Genomic DNA, 17677 nt, shown 5'->3' on the forward strand with positions numbered 1-17677 from the left:
CAATTATAATTAGTTTAACCATTTGTTATATAAGTGAAACAAAAATTTGAGCAAATTTAGTTATTTAAATTAACCCCTTTGTAGATACACATTGTTAAAATGCGATGTCTATGTATTTAAAATTTGCTATATATTGGGTTGCCCAAAAAGTAATTGTCGGTAATATAATAGTAATATAGGCGGCGTTGACAAATTTTTTCAACGGCTTGTGACTCTGTAATTGCATTCTTTCTTCTGTCAGTTATCAGCTGTTACTTTTAGCTTGTTTTAGAAAAAAAGTGCGGGAAATTTTGTTTACATTTGTTTGTTTGGCGTCAATTTTAATATGGAACCCACAAAGGAGCATTTTCGTCATATTTTACTTTATTATTTCCGTAAAGGAAAAAACGCGGAGCAGGTTGCTAAAAAGTTACGAGATGTGTATGTTGATAAAGCCTTAAAAGGAAGACAGTGTCAAAATTGGTTTCGCAAATTCCGTTCTGGAGATTTTTCACTTAAAGATGAGCCACGTTCAGGTCGGCCAAATGAAGTTGATGATGACCAAATCAAAGCATTAATCGAATTGGATCGTCATGTAACTGAGCGTGAGATAGGAGAAAAGTTAAATATACCAAAATCAACCGTTCATTATCACATAAAAAGTCTTTTACTAGTGAAAAAGCTTGATATTTGGGTACCACATGTATTGAAAGAAATTCATTTAACAAACCGAATCAACGCTTGTGATATGCACCTTAAACGCAATGAATTCGATCCATGTTTAAAACGAATCATAACTGGAGATGAAAAATGGATTGTTTACAACAACGTTAGTCGAAAACGATCATGGTCCAAGCATGGTGAACCAGCTCAAAACACTTCAAAGGCTGATATCCACCAAAAGAAGGTTATGCTGTCTGTTTGGTGGGATTGGAAGGGTGTGGTATATTTTGAGCTGCTTCCAAGGAACCAAACGATTAATTCGGATGTTTACTGTCAACAATTGGACGAATTGAATACAGCCATCAAGGAGAAGCAACCAGAATTCGTCAATCGTAAAGGCGTCATATTCCACCAGGACAACGCTAGACCGCACACATCTTTGGTCACTCGCCAAAAACTGAGTGAGCTTGGCTGGGAACTTTTGATGTATCCACCATATAGCCCTGACCTTGCACCATCAGACTACCATTTATTTCGATCTTTGCAGAACTCCTTAAATGGTAAAACTTTCGGCAATGATGAGGCTATAAAATCGCACTTGGTTCAGTTTTTTGCAGATAAAGGTCAGAAGCCCTATGAGCGTGGAATACTAAATTTGCCAGGAAGATGGCAAAAGGTTATCGAACAAAATGGCAATTATATATTTGATTAAAGTTCATTCTAAGTTTTATTAAAAATGCATTTACTTTCTTTTAAAAAATCCGCAATTACTTTTTACCCAACCCAATAGTTATTTTGTTCAATTTATAATTATTTTTATACCCACCACCGAAGGTGGGTCATTCCGTTTGCAACACATCGACCCTATAAAGTATATATATTCTTGATCAGCGTAAAAATCTAAGACGATCTAGACATGTCCGTCCGTCTGTCCGTTGAAATCACGCTACAGTCTTCACAAATAGAGATATTGAGCTGAAACTTTGCACAGATTCTTTTTTTGTCCATAAGCAGGTTAAGTTCGAAGATGGGCTATATCGGACAATATTTTGATATAGCCCCCATATAGACCGATCCACCGATTTAGGGTTTTAGGCCAATAAAAGCCACATTTATTATCCGATTTTGTTGAAATTTGGGACAGTGAGTTGTCTTAGGCCCTTCGACATCCTCCGCCAATTTGGCTCAGATCGGTCCACATTTGGATATAGCTGCCATATAGACCTATCCTCCGATTTAGTGTCTTAGGCCAATAAAAGCCACATTTATTATCCGATTTTGCTGAAATTTGGGACAGTGAGTTATCTTAGGTCCTTCGACATCCTCCGCCAATTTGTCCCAGATCGTTCCGGATTTGGATATAGCTGTCATATAGACCGATCCTCCGATTTAGTGTCTTAGGCCAATAAAAGCCACATTTATTATCCGATTTTGCTGAAATTTGGGACAGTGAGTTATCTTAGGCCCTTCGACATCCTCCGTCAATATGGCCTAAATCGGTTCAGATTTGGATATAGCTGCCATATAGACCGATCCTCTAACTTAGGGTCTTAGGCCCATAAAAGCCACTTTTATTATCGCATTTTGCTGAAATTTGGGACAGTGAGTTATCTTAGGCCCTTCAACGTCCTTCGTCAATTTGGCTCAGATCGGTCCACATTTGTATATAGCTGTCATATGGACCGATCCTCCGATTTAGTGTCATAGGCCCGTAAAAGCCACATTTATTATCCGATTGTGCAGAAATTTGGGACAGTACGTTGTCTTAGACCCTTCGACATCCTTCGTCAATATGGCTCATATCGGTTCAGATTTGGATATAGCTGCCATATAGACCGATCTCTCAGTTTTAGGTTTTGGGGCCATAAAAGGCGCATTTATTGTCCGATGATGCCGAAATTTGGAACAAAAAGTTAAGTTAAGCCCCTCTACATATTTCTGCAATTTGGTCTAGATCGATCAAGATTTGCATATAGCTGCCATATGGACCGATCTCTCGATTTAAAGTCTTGGCCCCATAAAAGGCGCACTTTTAATCCGATTTCACTGAAATTTTACAGACTGACTTATGTTATGCTTTTCGATATTCTTGTCTTATATAGTTCAGATCGGTTTATTTTTATATATAACTACTAAAAGACCAATATTTTGATATATACAATTGAACAATGACTTTTACTTTTTAGTATTTGGTCCGAATCGGAACATATATTGATATAGCTGCTGTGGGGCATAAGGTATGAGTTTTGCACCGGATTTTGACGAAAGGTGGTTTACATATATATCCGAGGTGGTGGGTATCCAAAGTTCGGCCCGGCCGAACTTAACGCCTTTTTACTTGTTTTTATTCTATTTTTTCTTTCTCTTTTATTATTTTGATCTCTGCATTTTCATTGCTGCCTTCAATTTGTGAAAATTAAAATATGTTACTTAATTTTTACTTTATAACTAAGTTGCAAATCAAAACTGTACCTGACCTGACCTGACCCATACTTTATGTAAGACCTAGTCTTTTGTAGGGGTATTATCACAATAAAAATAAATGCAAAATACAAATACAAATTAAAGGTATGTGGGAGTAGACCACGTATCTGATATCAACATTAGGGCCCAACTATCTAGTGGACGTCCCACCACTATAACAACCCCCAAATAGGACGTATTTGCTCACCAAGACAATTTGGGCCCTAAAGACAGTGGAGCTAAATATTCATAGTTTTTAGGTCCAATACTCTAAACCGGACAAATTTGCTGACTTTTGCAATAAGGAGTTTAAATGAGATTAGAAAACGAATTTGATATCCAATTTTGAGGGCAATATATATATATATATATATATGAGAATAGACCACGTTGCTGATATATTTTTCGGGCTTAGTGTTTGAGGGACAACCCCAATCCCCAAAACACCCCTTAATCGGGCATATTTACCGACCATGTCAATGTGGAGCTTAAATGAAAGGTATTGGGGAGTAGAGCAAGAATTGATACCCATTTTCGGGACCAATTTTCTGGGGGTCTACCCCTTTCCCAAAATACCTCACAAAGAGCAATTTTTTACTGACCATCGAAATATGGGGCTCAAATAAATGTGTTGTACATGTATTTAGGGCATCACTCCTTTCCCAAAACACCCCCAAAGGGAAAAAAATTTTCGACCATGCCAATATGTGGCTCAAATGAAAGGTATTTGAGATTAGAAAACGAATTTGATAATCAGATAAATCAGATAAATAAATCAGATATCATGAGAATATCAGGCTGAAATGAAGTATTTTATGAATGGAGTACACCTTTCATCCAAACTTAAATTCGTAGTCCAATAAAGATCATATGGGATTCAGATAAAGGTACTTATATTGTTAAACTCTTAGTCAAGTTAGCATGGCCTTTCACTAAAAGATCTTCGAAAATAAATATTCCAAGGAAACTTTTGTTCCATATAAAGTAAAAGAAGCGGGCCCGAGTCAGCTAGTTTGATTTAAAAATGACTAAATTATGACTATTCAAAAGGTAGCCATATAGTATGTTATAGACAACTAACACATGATGATCAATGTTATAGGCGTTAAGCCACTCCAAGCGAGTAGCAGCGCAGACAAAGGAAATCTATAGACTCATAACATATGTTCAAAAAAGCTTTAACAGATGGGATCAATATAAAATTCTCAGTTGTTTATATGTGATTGCGCATGTATCCGGAGCGACATGGAACGGAGAACTTTTAAGTTATTTTGTTAATATCTTGGGTATCAAAGTCTAAACCTTTTCCTTATTAATGGCAGCACTAACATTTAAATAAGCGCCATCTTTTTTGTTTGCAAATGAATCAACTAAATGGAGACGCCACCATGAACAGAAAGAGGGCAGAGTGGTAAAAATTGATCATGTTGCATTTATCTTTGTTATGGCAACCTATCGGTTCGTAAAACTAAGAAAAAATAAGTAAAGGAATTTCGTTGCGATTTATTGCTATATTATTTTTATACCCTCCACCATAAGATGGGGGGTATACTAATTTCGTCATTCTGTTTGTAACTACTCGAAATATTCGTCTGAGACTCCATAAAGTATATATATTCTTGATCGTCGCGACATTTTATGTCGATCTAGCCATGTCCGTCCGTCTGTCCGTCCGTCCGTCCGTCCGTCCGTCCGTCCGTCCGTCTGTCTGTCGAAAGCACGCTAACTTCCGAAGGAGTAAAGCTAGCCGCTTGAAATTTTGCACAAATACTTTTTATTAGTGTAGGTCGGTTGGTATTGTAAATGGGCCATATCGGTCCATGTTTTGATATAGCTGCCATATAAACCGATCTTGGGTCTTGACTTCTTGAGCCTCTAGAGTGCGCAATTCTTATCCGATTGGAATGAAATTTTGCACGACGTGTTTTGTTATGATATCCAATAACTTTGCCAAGTATGGTTCAAATCGGTCCATAACCTGATATAGCTTTCATATAAACCGATCTTGGGTCTTGACTTCTTGAGCCTCTAGAGTGCGCAATTCTTATCCGATTGGAATGAAATTTTGCACGACGTGTTTTGTTATGATACCCAACAACTGTGCCTAGTATGGTTCAAATCGGTTAATAACCTTATATAGCTGCCATATAAACCGATCTTGGGTCTTGACTTCTTGAGCCTCTAGAGTGCGCAATTCTTATCCGATTGAAATGAAATTTTGCACGACGTGTTTTGTTATCATATCCAATAAATGTGTCAAATAAGATTCAAATCGGTTCATAACCTGATATAGCTGCCATATAAACCGATCGTGGGTCTTGACTTCTTGAGCCTCTAGAGTGCGCAATTCTTATCCGATTGGAATGAAATTTTGTACGACATGTTTTGTTATGATACCCAACAACTGTGCCAAGTATGGTTCAAATCGGTTAATAACCTGATATAGCTGCCATATAAACCGATCTGGGATCTTGACTTCTTGAGCCTCTAGAGGTCGCAATTATTATCCGATTTGTCTTAAATTTTGTACGACGGATTCTCTCATGACCATCAACATACATGTTTATTATGGTCTGAATCGGTCTATAGCCCGATACAGCTCCCATATAAATCGATCTCTCTATTTTACTTCATGAGCCCCCAAAGGCCGCAATTCTTATTCGAATTGGCTGACATTTTACACAGGTCTCCAACATATAATTTAATTGTGGTCCAAACCGGACCATATCTTGATATCGCTCTAATAGCAGAGCAAATCTTTTCTTATATCCTTTTTTTTTTGCCCAAGAAGAGATGCCGGGAAAAGAACTCGACAAATGCGATCCATGGTGGAGGGTATATAAGATTCGGCCCGGCCGAACTTAGCACGCTTTTACTTGTTTTAATTTCCCACCCTTAGATAGGTGTTTCAGGTAGTTTAAGTGGCTAACTTTGCCTTAGATAAAAATTTATTTAATAGAGTGCGAATATCCAAGTTTGTGTTAAACTCTTAGAGGGGAAGGCTCAACGAACGTGCACAAAATCAGAGCTATTGGAGGGTAGAGAGGTGACATTTTTCTACGCCTTGAAAGCAAAAGCTTAGTGGAGCGGGTTTGATTGAAAATTTAGCACGAAGATAAGAAGCCTCCTTTCTAAAGTCGACCCCAAGTGACATGTCGATAAGCATAAATTTTTTTCGTTTTTTCACTCGATTCGTTCGCCAAGTCATAGAAAACAGCTGATTTTATAAAGGGAAATTCTGTTTTCAATGACTTGGCGAACGTACCGAGTGACAACAAGTAAAAGTGTGAAACCCTCTACCATGGATCTAATTTGTCACTTTTTTGCCCGATATCTATTTATAGGCAAACAAAGGATAGTGGATAAAAATTGCAAAGCTATTGGAGCTATTTCAGGTTATCAACCAATTCGGAAGTGGTCTAGGCCGCAAGTTTTTGTACTGAAGTCTTAAATGGATAATGATTATTGTCGCAACTATTATTAAAATTTTTTTTCTGATATTTCATGGGCAACGGTGACATTAGATAGGCCGACAAAGCTGGAAATTCGATTGAGTTCAAAAATAGACAAAATGATGACAATGTGATGGGAATCAACAGCAAGCATCACCAACAACAAATTCATCACCATCTGTTGGGATATAGAAATTATTTGAATAGCCAAGCCAACCTGAACAAAGAAAAAGAGCGCGAGAGGTACATGAGAGTGTGTTCAAAGTTGATCATATGCTTTTCACTACTCTTTTGACAAGTTGTCTGTCCTTCGAATAAATAAAAAAGGAACTAACCTCTGACTGTTTTCATTTTTATTTTTTAACCGTCCTACCCTAGGACAAGCTTCCACAATAGTCTAAAAGTTCTATAAAAACTCGGCCGCAAAATATTTACGTAACTTAGTGAATGGAAAGAAGAGTAATTGAAAAATAAGTTATAATTCATATGGTGTAAAAGGAAGCGCAGCGAACCGGTCCGGGTTCAGCTAGTCTTATATATAAAAATCCATTTGTGTTTGTTTGTAGGTTTGTTTGTTTGTGTGCTCCTTATAGACTCAGAAACGGCTGAACCGATTTTCTTGAAAATTTCACAGATGGTGCATAATGATCCCGTGCTGAAAATAGGGTACTACATTTTTTGATATCTGAAGTGGGGCGGACCCTTTCCCTTACAATAACTATCAGAAACGCCTTATCTCGGAGATGGGTGGCGCGATTTAAGCGAAATTTTGTATGCTCTCATATAGTATACTAAAAATAAAAATTTGGTATCCAAATTTCGGATGGTGTACCTAGGAGGCCGCCCCACCCTAAATCTTCCAAACATAAATTTAGATCAATCACAACAATATGGGACTCAAATGAAAGGTATTTAGGATGAGAAAACGTATCTGATATCCAATTGTCGGACCAAGTGTTTAGGGGACCACCCCAAGCCCCAAAACACCCCTAAATCGGACATATTTACCGATTTACCGACTGTATTCGCGAGACGAATCTTATATCCAAATGTGGGACCACGTTTATGGGGGTCGTCCCCTTCCCCAAAACACCCCCCAAAATGGACTTACTTACTGACCATGGGAATATGGGGCTTAAATAAAAGGTATTTGAGTGTAGAGTTAGAATCTGATATCCAAATATGGGACCAAGCGTTTAGGCCCGGCTGAATTGAACGCCTTTTTACTTCTTTGTTTTGTTCTATTTCGAGACGAGCTCAATGATCAGAGATTCGAATGACTGGGATTCGAACCTGAGCACACGAAACAGCTCCAAGAGCTGTTGCCGTTGTCTAGCGTTAGAAGCCATTAATACAACTTTCAAAAGATGTTCGCAAAGGCAACCACACTTTGAAGGCTTTGAAAGATAAGATTCGGTCAATAAATAGTGTGTAGGCCATCAGTGGAAAATTCAGCTCTGACTTTATGACCAATAGCGACCACAATCCCATGGGTGTCGGTTGTATGTACCGGTTTGACCCGATGAAGTCTTTCATCGGCAAGGGCTACCGTCTCAGTGTACAATACATTGCTACAACAAAAACAACAACCACAATATTCGAAAAAAACCAGTAAGGAATGGCAATAGTCGAGCGGAGCCAACTATATAATACCCTACACCACCGAGTCTACATAATACTTTTTATACCCTCCACCATAGGATGGGAGGTATACTAATTTCGTCATTCTGTTTGTAACTACTCGAAATATTCGTCTGAGACCCCATAAAGTATATATATTCATGATCGTCGCGACATTTTATGCCGATCTACCCATGTCCGTCCGTCTGTCCGTCCGTCCGTCCGTCTGTCGAAAGCACGCTTACTTCCGAAGGAGTAAAGCTAGCCGCTTGAAATTTTTCACAAATATTTCTTATTAGTGTAGGTCGGTAGGTATTGTAAATGGGCCATATCGGTCCATGTATTGATATAGCTGCCATATAAACCGATCTTGGGTCTTGACTTCTTGAGCCTCTATAGGTCGCAATCATTATCCGATTTGCCTGAAATTTTGTACGACGGATCCTCTCATGACCATCAACATACGTGTTTATTATGGTCTGAATCGGTCTATAGTCCGATACAGCTCCCATATGAATCGATCTCTCTATTTTATTTCTTGAGCCCCCAAAGGGAGCAATTCTTAGTCGAATTGGCTGACATTTTACACAGGTCTCCAACATATAATTTAATTGTGGTCCAAACCGGATCATATCTTGATATCGCTCTAATAGCAGAGCAAATCTTTCTTATGTCCTTTTTTGCCTAAGAAGAGATGCCGGGAAAAAAACTCAACAAATGCGCTCCATGGTGGGGGGTATATAAGATTCGGCCCGGCCGAACTTAGCACGCTTTTACTTGTTATATATAGTACTTTTGTCCAAATCTAGTCAGACTTTAATTTTGCATACATATTGAAATATCGAGTAGAACCTTCTACGATTTTCTTACGATGGTACGTGCGACATTGAATAAAACATCTCCTGCAAAATTTTGTAAGGATAGACCAAAATTGTGGCTACTACAGCTTTAAAAGCGCATATCAGATGAAAGATATATATGAGAGCTATATATAAATCGGAACCGATTCTGATGAAATTATACACACATACTAGGACGTCAAAAAAGTACTTCGTGCCAAATTTGGTAAGCATTAAACTAAAATTGTATCTTCTGCAGCCTTAAAAGTCCATTTCGGATGACAGATATATATGGGAGCTATATATAAATCTACTCCGATTCTGATGAAATTTTACACACATACTAGGACGTCAAAAAAGTACTTCGTGCCAAATTTGGTAAGCATTAAACTAAAATTGTATCTTCTGCAGCCTTAAAAGTCCATACCGGATGAAAGATATATGTGGGAGCTAATATAAATCTAATCCGATTCTGACGAAATTTTTCACACATATTGGGACGTCACAAAAAGCATTTCGTGCTAAATTTGGCAAAGATCGGACCAAAATTGTGTCTCCTACAACTGTAAAAGGGCATATCGGATGAAAGGTATATATGTGAGCTATATCTAAATCTGAACCGATTTTTATGAAATTTTGCACACACGTCAAACGAAAAACTTTGTGCCAAATTTTGTAAAGATCGGACCAAAATGTGGCTTTTACAGCTTTAAAATGGCACATCGGATGAAAGATATATATGGAAGCTATATCTAAATCTGAACCGAAATCTTGCACCAAAAAAGAGACTTATGCAAAATTTTGTGAAAATCGGACAACAAATGCGGCCTGTACCTTGATTACAAGAATACATGGACAGACAGGCAGACGGCATAGCTAAAGCGAATCAGGAGGTAATTCTAAGCCGATTGGTATACTTATCAATGGGTCTAGCTCTTCTCCTTATTAGCGTTGCAAACAAATGCACAAATTTGTAATACCCTGTACCACAGTGGTGGTGTAGGTTATAAATTTTGAAGTATCTTTAACAGAAGATTTTAGGCAACTTTCGATTTTTAAACAAGTAAAAGGGTGCTAAATTCGGCCGGGCCGAATCTTGTATACCCTCCACCATAGATCGCATTTGTCGAGTTCTTTTCCAGGCATCTCTTCATAGGCAAAAAATGATAAAAAAACGATTTGCTCTGCTACTAGAGCGACCCAAAATTATGGTCCGATTCGGACCATAATTAAATTTTATGTTGGAGATCTGGGTAAAATTTCAGCCAATTCGAATAGGAATTGCGCCCTTTGGGGGTTTAAGAAGTAAAATAGAGAGATCGGTTTATATTGGAGGTGTAACAGGATATAGACCGAAATCGTATAAGAATTGCGCCCTCTAGTGGCTCAAGAAGTCAAAATCCAAGATCGGTTTATTTGGCACCTATTTCAAAACATGGACCTATATGGCCCATTTACAATCCCAACCGACCTACACTCATAAAAAGTATTTGTGCGAAATACGGCTAGCTCTACTTCTTCGAAAGTTAGCGGGCTTTCGACAGACAGACGGACGGACGGGCAGATGGACGGACATGGCTTGATCGACATAAAATGTCATGCCGACCAATAATATATACGCTTTGTGGGGTCTCACACGAATATTTCGAGTAGTTACAAACAGAATGAAGAAATTAGTATACCCCCATCCTATTGTGGTAAGTATAAAATTAAGGAAGTAGAAATAAAATTCAGTCAAATCTACTGGATTCTCACAGACGGCAGAGTTTCTCCAAAAAAAAAAATTACTTCTTTATAATCAAATCATAAATCCAATACGGTATTATGACATTCAACTTTGGGGCTGTGCAACTAAAGACAGAATAAACCGAATTCAGAAAACTTAGAACCAAATTCTACGCACAATAGTTAATGCACCATGGTAAGTAAGTTATATTCATAAAGATCTCAAATCAAAAGCATGCAGATAAATTAAATGCGCATGGAAACTCGGATCTGAAAGATATTTACAACAACTATTCCACCACAAGAAAACTGCAAAGGTCTGTTCCGTTTTATTTGGTCAACTAATTTTAAGCAAATCATAAAAATTAGAGTGTAATGGTCGAATTACTTCTCAGCTATTGTGCTTAATAATGATAAGTATTAGTACTAAGCAGATCATACGAATATTGTGAAATTACTTGAATTACTTGATGAACTATATACTCAAATGTAATCGAAATAAACTTTAACAAGTTATGGTTCATTTCGGACCACAATTGAACTGAATATTGGAGACCATAGTAGAAGTCATTGTGTAACATTTCAGCTAAATCTAGTGTGAATTGCGCACTTTAGGGGCCAAGAATGCCATTTTCGACACGTATGCTAAAGGTCATGAGAGAAGCCGTTGTACAAAACTTCAGCTAAATCGGATAATAATTGGGCCCTCCAGTGGCTCAAGAAGTCAAAACCCCGGATCGGTTTATATGGCAGCTGTATCAGGTTTTAGACCGACTTGAACCATTCTTAATACAGTTGTTGGAAGTCAAACAAAACACGTCATGCAATATTTCAGCCGAATCGAATAATAATTGCGCCTCATGCAAAATTTCAGCCAAATAGGACAAGAATTATACCCTTTAGCGGCACAAGAAGTCAAGATTCCAGATCGGTTTATATGGCAGCTATATGATCCCAACCGACCTACACTAATAAGAAGTACTTGTGCAAAGGTTCAAGCGGCTAGCTTTACACCTTCGAAAGTTAGCGTCCTTTGATAGACAGACGGACATGGCTAAATCGACTTAAAATGTCATGACGATCAAGAATATATATACCTTACGGGGTCTTTCATGCATATTTCCAGGTGTAACAAACGGAATGACGAAATTAGTATACCCCCATTCTATGGTGGAGGCTACAATAGTAAAAGTCCTAGTCCACTTCCTTGAGGTACCCCATATTTAACCGAACCAACGATTAATTTGAAAGCTTTTTCAAAATCGCCTTTTCAAATATTTTATCAGCCGATATTCATCCTCTGAAGAAGCATTTAACTGTTTTTGTATTAGTATTATCTTACGAACTTTAAGTTGATCTGGTGTAGTGGCGCATGTCGATGTACCCAATATGAATATATTTCTTGGAATTGGCCCGCCTGATAATAGATATGGACATTCCTGTTTTTTTTCCAACCCCAACGCGAGTTAACATACAATGTGGATGCTAGAGTATTTTTGTTGTTGTGATTGCTTGTCTCATGTTGCTCCCTTATTGGAACATGTTTGGAGCTTTGCCTATGCTGTTTTTCTTCTTCTTCTTCCTTGTAGCACTGTTACAGTTGGATTCACTTACATTGACCGCTGTTGATGATTCAAAGCTTAGTGTGATCATGTGTTATAATCACTTAGCTAACAGAGACGCATCATAGGCGGTAGCCTAGGGGAAGCGTTACAGCCTACGAACCGGTGAGCGTGAGTTCGAATACCGGCAGCAGTGTTTCTTTATACATTTATATTTTTTATTTATTTATTTTTTTTTTTTTTGTTTGTTTCATTTCATTTGTTTTCTTTTTTTTTGATCATTTGATCACATCAAAGTTCAAATGAGTTGTTTAATTTTTTTTCCTTTTGGTTTTCTTTTTTTTTTGACAACTATTGGATAAGGTGGAAAATGGTTTTGGTTGTTAACATCCACACATATAAGTCCGACCAAATCATAGGTTTAGAGCACTTTGTCTCCATATTGAAAAGTTGCTATAATTTCCCCTTAGCCATAGTGGTGAATGTTAACTTCTTTTCTATGTTCTTTGTAGCTTTTCTTTCGCATTGGAGTTCCCATACACTCACAAATGGATTATTATTGTATTTGTGGCATGTATGTAAAAGAAGACATTTTTGGTTTTGAGAATTTTAATTTGTGGTAGTAATTCAGCAATTTGCCCCATTGTTTAGGTCAAGGCTACAAAAGGTGGTAGCAGACTGATTTGAGATCCATTTTGCTCCAACCTTGCAACCGTGTGCACCCAAAAGTTTAAGTTTTTGTGTCGTAAAGGACTTGAGATTCTTTAAAAGTGTAAAAGCGTTATCCTTGCTTTAGTAAAAAAGGGATTAAATTTTTTTTTGTTGGTGGCAGTTCTCCTCAATTTTTATTTTCTTATTGTCCTGCAGAATCGATGTTTATTTATAAAATCGCGGGTAAATAATTGTTGCAAGTGTTGGTTTCCTGCATTTTCTTTTTGCTGAGGGTTTTATCCCCAAAGCTGGAGTGTTGGTCCCCTGTGATCATTTAACTCCTGGATTAATACATTTGGTAAGGTTGCATTTTTTCTAAACAATTTCTCAATTTCTTTTGAGAACTCATTGTTCTGTGGGCCTTGTTTCTCTGATTCTAGGATTCCCCCTTTCCCTGTGCTCATATGGATTTCTCTGTTTCTGCTGTGCAGATTTGGCTGCCTGAGAGAGTCTAACAAAAGTCTTTTCATTTTTTTTTGATCAGTGGATTCTGGTGTTTTAAATGGATCGTTTGTCTTGGTTTCAAGTACAAGAAAAAAAAAGAGCCGTCGGGATTGGTGCAACTCATTTAGTTTTTGTTTTTCGGGAATCGAAACAAACGCGTTTTGGTTGAAAAATCACTCTCGAAAAGGAAAAAAAACTCTTGCGTGCTAATTCTTAGGTTTTGTAACTTGCTAAAAAAAAAGACCTTAAAAAAATAATTATTTTTCCGTATTTTTGCCCATGTAATTTGCCTCAAGTGTTATATAGTTTAATTTTTGCTCATTTGTAAGGCAGAGATGGAGAACCGAATCGGAAGTGAAACAAAAAGTTAATGCCTAGTTGAGAGTTTTTTTTTGGTAAAAGTAGTTTGGCAATCCAATGTTTTAGAAAAAGGCGAATATAAAAAAAACCGATAGAGTGAATCGTATCAAATGTTAAAGACTATATTGAAAAAAAGTGATTTTTTGTGTATGCCGCGTATTTTGTTAAAAACTTGCAATTGGCTGGAGTTTGCTGGTTTGTTTTAATAACCCCTCACCCCTCGAAAGGCCTTTCAACGTGGGAGCTCCAACAAAAACCAAGTAAGTGCAAACTGTTATACTACCACTGAGCAAAGCCAAACAGATTTATTTTTTTTCGGAGAGTGAGAGAGATGCCGTTACCTCTCTCAGGTAATTTTTGTCAAATTAAATAATTTTTTTCTTTTAAATTAATTTAAAAATGTTTTAAATCTTCCCCCATAATTTTTAAATTGGAATTTTTGCAAGTTGGCAACTTTCAGATGATCTGTTTGTGTTTGTTCAGTTAAATATCCTGCATATACATATATATCTGATTCTGTGCTGGTGGATATGTCAATGCTAAAGTGTTAACATGCTATTGGAACCTCTGTTAACTATGTTGATTCGCTGTTAACAAGACTCTCAGAAAATGTTCTTGGGTCTGAAAAGCACTGCTTCGATTGAAATAGCTTTGATATATTTTTTTTGGCAATATTTTTTATATGAATGTACGTTTTGTGCCTTTTGATCATTGACATATCTAGCCCAGTATGCCTATAAAATATTGTTTTTACATTTGATACCATTTTTATTGAAATTTGGCTGCATATTAGTCAAAACTTCGCGATTTAAAATTAGTTTTTCGTTTTATACAACCGAGTGGGTTGTGTTGATGTATGTGTGATTAGAGGAAAAAAATGAAGTAAGGGAAAAAAGGGGTCAATGCACTCACAGCTGTTTTACTTTAACAGAAGTACAAATGGAAATACACTCACACAGCTACATATCCTTTTTTCATAATGAGCCTTTTAAATGAAGTTTGTTTCACAGCCGATTTAGTTTTTTTTTCTGCCGTGCTGTGAATTCAAATAAACTCGCCTATTGATTCTTATTTGATATATTATATAAATATTTTTTTTTCATGCCGTGTTTTTTTTTTTTTACCCTTCTTGTTAAGTTTTGAGATTTAATTTAAATGATTAGTTTTTTTTTAGAGTTATGAAAATAATTTTAGTAAATTAAAGGATCAATTTAGATATACAGAAAAATTGGTTGTTAGCCTTGACTTTAATATTTCTTTTATTATATTCTTTTTTTTTTTTGTCTGTTTTTAAAGTATGATGTGATTCATCTCTATAGTGAGCGACCGGATTTGATAATGAACTTTTTCTTAATAAATTTAATGAATTTGTTAAATATGGAGTAAGCCCAAACCTTTGAGTTTGATTTGTAGGGTCGGTAAAGGAAGGTAGGGTAAATGTTGTGGGTTTACCAACCAAGAAGCGATTTCTTCGGATGCTTTTGGTAAACAGGAAGGGAGGGCATGCTGTGCAGCTTACACCTTAGCACAGCCGATCGAATGATGTCGGAAATAGATCCTCTGGTGTTGTGACCCCCTTATACTTTGTGTATTTGTCTATTCTATCTGACTTTCCTTTGTTTTGGTTTTGCTATCATTCGTGCACGCATTAACATTAAAGCTGGTAGTTGGTAAAATTAAACGATGAACATTGGCAAGATCCCCCCCATCCGACGAGCAATAAGGCCGGTGAAATATGCGTGCCATGCCGTTTTGTTTCATCTATAGACATTTATGTGGAGTTTTGCTCAGACTAGACCCTTGCACACTACAGTTTTTGGCGCCCAACGTGGGGCACGAGTGAATTAAAAATTTTTTTTATATTGAACGGCTTGATATTTCAGATATCGTAGGATTTTTCACTCAGCTCCTAGTATTTTTCCTCTCTTTTCTTTATACTGCCTTTATTTTTTTCCCCATTTATTTTCTTTTGTCGGGATAACTAAACTTCGTTGGAATTTATATGTTTGATATGCAGCGGTGCTGAAGCATATAACCAGGAGTTAGGTTGTCCTGCCCTTTTTTCTCTCGTGTGAAAGTTTCAGTTGGTGTTCAGGTTGAATGAATACAGGTTTTGGACTAGGCTCTAATTCTGGCTTCAGCGTATATCTGATTGGAAACTTTTATTATTTGTTTTCTCTATTTGCGATTTGGAATGTATGAATATTATCGAGGATGTTTTTACCCATCGTAAATAACCATTTTTCTTTCTGTCTCCCCTATCAATTTGTTATTCTTCTCCTTAATTATTTCCATCTATTTTCGCATAGTTTGATAATTTTTTTTTATTACTATCCTACCTTACCTCCTATGCCCGAACAAATCAAACTTGGTTTTCTTGATTGAATTGTTGTTTTTATTTACTTTTTGATTTTTTTTTAGTTATTATTTTGTCTTGATTTACCTTAGATTTTGATTTTTTTAATGTTATTTGAAAATGCCCCTTGAAAGAAGTTCTGAACATATTTCAGCTGCTGGAACAGCTGTTGAGGGTAACTTGCTTTTATGCCAGATTTGTAGTTCTGTTATTCAGAATCCATTACTTTTAACAGAAACCTCCTGTAGACATTCCTTTCATAAAATATGCATTACGAATTACATTAAAACTCAGTCTGATTGTCCAGTGTGTGGGTCGAACATAGTCAAGGACAGCAAAAAGTCCGGTCTTGCAACTTCGCAGAAAACAACTTCATCGGTTGCAACTAGGTCGTCTGCAAAAGCCAAGAGCTATGATGCCAATAGGGCTGAAGGATCCTCTAACCAGGATATAACTACAAATTTAGATGCTAGTGCAGGTATGTCACTACCTCAACCCAGCTTGACTTTGGACAGCATAAAGGACTTAGTGACTGCAATGATGAATAGGCAACAAACAGAGATTGTTCAGTCTCTTTCCAATCAGGTAACTTCGTGGGTCGAGAAGAGTGTTGAGGTTAGTCTTGCTCGTTTAAATATTAATCAGGCTCCACAGATTGCTAACGCATCTTCGCCGGTAGTCAATAGAAACCGTCCCTCTATGCTGAATGTAGGTGAGGTTGAGCAGAGGACATTAGAGCAGTTGCTGGGGTTGCCATATTCAAATAATGAACAGGTGAGTAATGATTCTGGTAGAAGTAACCATGATGGCAATTCTGCAAGCCGATCTCGATTTAGTGCCCCAAATTTAAGCCATGATTTAGCCTTTCGTCCTGATAAGGTTAGCCAAATAATTGCCAATTGGAAGATTAAGTTCAATGGTAGTTCGAACAGCTTACCTGTTGATAATTTTATTTATCGTGTTGAAGCCCTAACTAGACAGACATTAAATGGTGATTTTGACATCCTTTGTCGTAGCGCAAGTGCACTTTTTGAAGGCAAAGCCAGTGACTGGTTTTGGAGGTTCCACCGTACTGTACGTGTTGTTCAGTGGTTCGATCTTTGTAGAGCATTACGTCAGCATTATAGGGACTCCAGAACTGATATTGACATAAGAGAATTAATACGCGACAGGAAGCAAAAGCCAAACGAACCGTTCGACACTTTTTATGATTCAGTCATAGACTTGGTCGATAGACTTGATAAGCCCCTTGATGATAAAACGCTGGTTGAAATCTTACGTCGCAATCTACAACCAGATATCCAGCATGAAATATTAAATATGTCGATTAGCTCGGTTGGTCAATTGCGTGAAATTTGTCGGCGTAGGGAGTTCTTCCTACAGGATATGAGTCGTAAGCATGGATTCTCCGGTAGCAGGCATAATCATTTTTCAAAGCGTGCAGCAGAAGTTGAATTCAATGAAGTTAACGAGCCTGAATTACTTGAGTTTGAAGAAGTTTCG

The sequence above is a fragment of the Stomoxys calcitrans genome, chromosome 1 (assembly GCF_963082655.1).
Source record: "Stomoxys calcitrans chromosome 1, idStoCalc2.1, whole genome shotgun sequence".
Taxonomy (NCBI): Eukaryota; Metazoa; Arthropoda; class Insecta; order Diptera; family Muscidae; genus Stomoxys; species Stomoxys calcitrans.